The sequence below is a fragment of the Salvelinus fontinalis genome, chromosome 3 (genome assembly GCF_029448725.1).
Source record: "Salvelinus fontinalis isolate EN_2023a chromosome 3, ASM2944872v1, whole genome shotgun sequence".
Taxonomy (NCBI): domain Eukaryota; kingdom Metazoa; phylum Chordata; class Actinopteri; order Salmoniformes; family Salmonidae; genus Salvelinus; species Salvelinus fontinalis.
The window spans coordinates 30618336-30624339 of record NC_074667.1 but is presented as its reverse complement, the minus strand read 5'-3'; positions in this window follow the sequence as shown (position 1 = coordinate 30624339).

Below are 6004 nucleotides of genomic sequence, written 5' to 3'. Positions count from 1 at the left end.
GGAAGTACAGTTCCCGCTCAGCCCAGTCAAAACTGTTCGCTGCTCTGGCACCCCAATGGTGGAACAAACTTCCCCACGACGCCAGGACAGCGGAGTCAATCACCACCTTCCGGAGACACCTGAAACCCCACCTCTTTAAGGAATACCTAGGATAGGATAAAGTGATCCTTCTGACCCCCCCCCCCCCCTTAAAGTATTTAGATGCACTATTGTAAAGTGGCTGTTCCACTGGATGTCATAAGGTGAACGCACCAATTTGTAAGTCGCTCTGGATAAGAGCGTCTGCTAAATGAAGGTGGCAAAGAGCTACAAATGTAAATGTTAAATGTAAATGTAATCTACACTGATTGAAGTGGATTTAACAAGTGACATCAATAAGGGATCATAGCTTTCACCTGGATTCACCTGGTCAGTCTATGTCATGGAACGAGCAGGTGTTCCTAATGTTTTGTACACCCACTGTATGTCAGTGGTGTATTTGTATATGTCTTGATTTATATGCCTCATATGACGTACACAATTGAATACATTATTGTGGTGAGTTACCTACAAAGATATGGTATGACATATTTGAGACAAAATATATTCATTATATGAGTCATCTTCTATGATATTATAAGAAAAGTGTATGTTCTGAGAACGTAACCTCTACAAAATAAATGCTTTCCTTATAGGTTTCACATTCTTTTAGGGTTAGGATTAAGTCAACATATACAAAACCATGACAATTACTATGTTTACATATTTGAATATATGTGTTTCTGTGGTTAAGGCTAAGCAGTACCTCCTACTGGCACCCCCAGAAATGTTCCATAGGGGTACCAGATGGGGCCACTGAAAATCTTGGGGTGGCACACCAAAACCAAAAGCCATAACTGAATTTCAGGAATTCTATTATGCTGTTGTAGTATATAGGCTAGTTGAAAACTATGTCAATATGAAAGTTAAGGAATCACATACTGATATACTTTGGTTTCTTATTTTACAGTGAATGTGACTAATTATCTGATGTGCATAGACTAATACCGGTACATTTAATGTTTTGAGTTCCACAACAATCCTGTTTTAAGTATCTGTATATACATGTGTTAGGCAATTCATTGTTCTTCAAATAGGCTAGTGGTCCTTTTGCTTAAAAATACAAAGATACAGCTTTAATTTGAAGGAGTACATTGATTGTAAGGAGCAAAACATTTGCTGGGAACAAGCCTACTCAAGTTTAAAAACACCACACAGAGGCCTCCAACTATTTTCAATACAGCTTCATTCGGCTGTTGTTGTGTCTTTTTGTAAACCAAAATATTATATTATATATGTCAAGGGTCACAGAAAAATGGCAAGGGTCACAGTATTGCCCCAAATCTCATTAAAGAGATTGCTCTCTCTATAACTGTTCAATGTGTCAACAAGAAAATCAACAAGGGTAACAGCCGTGCCCAAATTGAGTTTTGGGGACTGTAAAAAATCGGCCATGTTTTATCTCACCAAAAACATTGGTGAATGTTACGAGGCCAACAAACTTTAGATCTATTTGGGCTAATAGACCTCTTGCCTCTACAACTCTGTCCCCATTTCTCTCTTCAGATATTTCTTTCAGTAGACATATGATGGCTAGCAGTGTAACGGCAGTCCTCCTCCTCTTCATCTGAAGAGGAGGAGTATTGAGGGAACCAAGGCGCAGCGTAGTGAAAAGACATATTTTATTAACGAAACACGAACTTGATTAAACTAACAAAAACAACAAAACGGTGTAGACAGACCTAGACGACGTACTTACATAAAACAAGAAAAAAGCACGAATAGGATACATAGGCTACACAAACCGAACAAACCGTAAACAGTCCAGCGTGGTGTACAGACACAGACACGGAAGACAATCACCCACAACGAACACTGTGACAACGCCTACCTAAATATGACTCTTAATTAGAGGAACGCCAAACACCTGCCTCTAATTAAGAGCCATACCAGGCAACCCAAAAACCAACACAGAAACAGAAAACATAGAATGCCCACCCAACCTCACGTCCTGACCAACTAACACACATAAACTAACAGAAATAGGTCAGGAACGTGACAGGCAGTCTGTCCCTCACTGTCTTGCAAGCATTGTACCTCCATGCCCACCATGTCTCTATCAGCCTTTGTAACTCTCTCGGGACCACCTGAAACATCTCCCTCTGTACCTCTAGGCCCCTTTGGTGCACATATGACCCTGACACAAAGACATACAGTTTCTGCAAAAGAGAAAAGAAACAATAGGCTTCAGGGATGCATTTCACACTGTCAACTAATACTACATTTAAGCAATGTGCATTTCAGTGAACATAAAAAGCTAATGGGGCCTCTGATTTAATGCGTGCTTGCACACCTGTGTTCATTCCACTCACGACAGAGGCACCATCATATGCTTGCCCTACTAGGTGGTTTCTGTAGTCAAGGCCATACTTTTGCAGTATTTGTAAAAAGAAATTGTGAAATTGCTGCAGTATCCAGGCGCTCTGCTGCTTCAAAGGTGAGGAAACTTTCACATACTGACCCATTGTAAGAGTATCGAATCCCAAAGGACATCTGTTCCTTCTTGCTAACGTCTTTGTTCTCGTCGACCGTAATGCCGAAAGCCTCACTTTGTGCAACTTCACTAGTTATGCGGACCATTTCAGCCAAGCGGTCAATTATTTGGTTTTGTGCTCTATGGCCAAGGTAGCATTTCGCTACACTCGCATTAACATCTGCTAACCATGTGTAACCCTGTGTATGTGACAAATCAAATTGATTTGATTTGCTGCATTTCTTTGACTTGTCATTTTTCTTTTGACTGTGTGATCATGCTTGGCTAGCAGTTCCATAATAGAGAGGGAATGTCCTTTATTCTGACCTTCCGCTTCTTTATGTGCTCTCTGTGCAACGTTTTGCGTAGCTGTGAGGAGCAGGGTTTCTCCAACAGCTTTAATGTACTCTCTATTTCCCCTCACTAATTTATTATATTCTGCATTTAAGGATTCTGAGAGAGAGCATTTGCTTGCATTCGACTTTTCATATTCTGCCCATGCTAACATAGCATTAGTATCTGATTCTGATTTGGCATGGCCTACAAATCCCCCATCTTTGTAAGTTGCTTTATTCAAATTTAATTTATAATAACCCTTCAGATGTAAACACTGAATCGCCTGAGGAGGGGACACTGAAGTGCCGGCAGGCATAGCAGTGGGCAAAGTCTTTACTCTGAGAGTACTCCAGCCATTTATGCGTACTGTACCACTCTTTCATGAAGCTCCGTCTTCTATTCCCCTGAAGGGTCCGAGGGAAAAACTTCAGATGTGGCTGTTTGGGCCCCTCTGCTCTTGACCGGCATATATCTAGGATGAAACAAGAGGCAAAATCCGTTATTCGGATTTTAAAATAATAATAACAATAATAATAATAATAATAGCATGAGTAGCTAGCCACTCTCCATAGTAATTACCGATTACATTTGTATTATTTGCCTATAGACAATTCAATTCAGACTATTCAAACTCAACTACCAATGAACATGAATCAGAAGGCTTTATGTGATTATGTAATGACTCATAACTCAATGTAGACACGCTATAACCATACATTTATCCAGATAACGTTAGTTTCTAGCCATTCATATCATTATCCGGGGCGCTGTCAAACTGTCATTTCTTCACCTGTTGGTCCAGGAACAGGTTGAATAGCTCTAGCTGAGTCCTGCCTCGCTTGGTTGTCAGCCTCTGTGACTGTTGTTGCTGCCTGTTCCGCACTTTCGTGCCATGTTGCTGTCTGTTGTTCTTCACTGTGCTCTGTCATTGATGCTGCCTGGGCCTGTTCATCGCTGTCATGTTCTGCCTCTGTTCTGTCATGCTCTCTCACTGCCTCTGCCTGTTCATTGGCTTCAACTGCATCCTCACAAACGTTAACCCTCTGCTGCTGCTCCCCTGTCGGCTGCGTCTCCCCTGTACTAATTTTCTTCTTAAAGCAAGGAGATATCCGTGGACTTTCTCTTCATTGCCTGCAAATTGACATAGCTACAGTGACTAATCGTAGCTAGTAAGCTAACGCTATACCAGCCCATAACGTCAGCTAACTAGATGCTCTGGCAGTCCTAAATTCATCAAGTGGTTTGAAAATTGTTCTAGAGAGCTACGATAACTAACTATGCTGCAGAGTAACCTTAAGGCATAAACAAGCTAGCTAAGTCCCCCCCAATACCTAATTTAGCAATCTAACTTTGCTAGCTCGTTAACTAACGTAAGCCAGCTAGCTAGATAGGTAATTCGACACCGTCAAAAAACGAACAGTTTGCTGAATACATCATTTTTTAAAAATATAAGTAGTAATATATGAATTACTTACCCGATAGCAGTCTGGTGGTCTCAACTCAACTCTGCAGGCAGCTGCCAGCTAAGCTAGCTTCCGATGATGCCACCAGAGACATGAGGCTGAGCTCAGCAGCAGCAGGCCGGGGGAGGGGTGACAGGGGTTGGAGTGTGACGTAAAGACGGGCGGTCAAAAGCAGCTGGCTGGCTATGCATTTGTTATTTTCTTTCAGATGAACTGTTATGAAAAATATACATTATTGATTTAAATGAATAGTACCTAATGCAAAATATCAGATAGAAGCATGTTATGCATACTCAAAGGCATATTATGCGTATGCGACTCGCGAGGCCAGTGGCCCCCCCTGACCACCCCTTGGCAGCGCCACTGCCACCTGGACAGTTGATATAGCTACGCATCTGGTCTCTCATCCAGGGTTTTAAATAAAGTCCTGCTTAGCTTTGTTTTTCTCACTGACTACTACCAATTTGCTATCATGACAATGATTGTTGAGAAATCTGAAAGCAGATTCACTGCTGCTATCAAAGTCATTCCTAAATCCTCCTTCTCCTCTTCTCTCCTCCTCCTGTCCCTGTCTCTCCTCTTCCTGACCTCCTCTCCATTCCTCCTCCTCTCCCCCCCTACCGCTCCTCCAGTCCACCTCCTCTCCTCTCCTCCACCCCTTCTTCTGCTTTTCCCTTACTCCTCCTGATCCCCCTCCTCCTTCCAGCGGACTTCGCTTATTTTGTTCAACATGTCACATTGTATGTTTCAATGACAGCAGACAGTGGTACGTAAGTGCTTTGCCATGTGTATGTCCCATGTACATGAGACCTTAGAAAGCATACCTTAAATGTCTCTTTTATGTCTTTTATATAATACATGCAACATTTCTATTACGCCTAAATGTTAACCACCCATATAATTTAGATATTACGGAATATTCTATGAATCTTGTTAAGTGTATTTGCTGCCATATGTATTACTTACAAGTAACAGGTAGAACATACACAAATTCTTCTATATCTTTTCCATATTGGGAAACCATTTTGAAATGTAGTGTGTCCATCATCCATCATTTTTCATTTGAACAACTCTCCTCCCATGGCCAATTTGGTTGAAAAGGATGGATGAGAAGATTTTGGTTTAGCTGTGCAGTGGTTGTTTTCGGAATATGAGAAATCCATTGTGTAGACAACATATGGTGAAGTCAACAATTACACAAGTTATTCCATATCAAATCAACATGTTTTCAACCACAATGCTCAAAATCATATGAAAATATGTTAAGCTCAGCTCAGAGATCTGGAATCAAATCTTCTCTCTGTCCATAACTTCAACTTTGTGCATGGTCCATAATACGACACTAATTGAAGTATTTTTGATCTACTTCAGCTCATGTAAATTCCAGATAGACAGGGATAACATGAGATGCAAATTGGTGTCGGTTGAACACCAAGGCAATCGTTTGTTTTAATGTGTGTGTGCATGTGCGTATAGAGGTAGAGAGTTTGTGTGTGTATAAAGGGAACTAATTCTAGGCTTAATAAGAGTTGTGTCTTATTTTATGCCAGCACACTGTAATTCTAAAATGGAGCGTTACTCCCTGTGTGTGAGTACACATATGTCTGCACGCCCAGAGCTTGCTGGGGTCCAGAGACAGAGGTTGCTGGGGTCC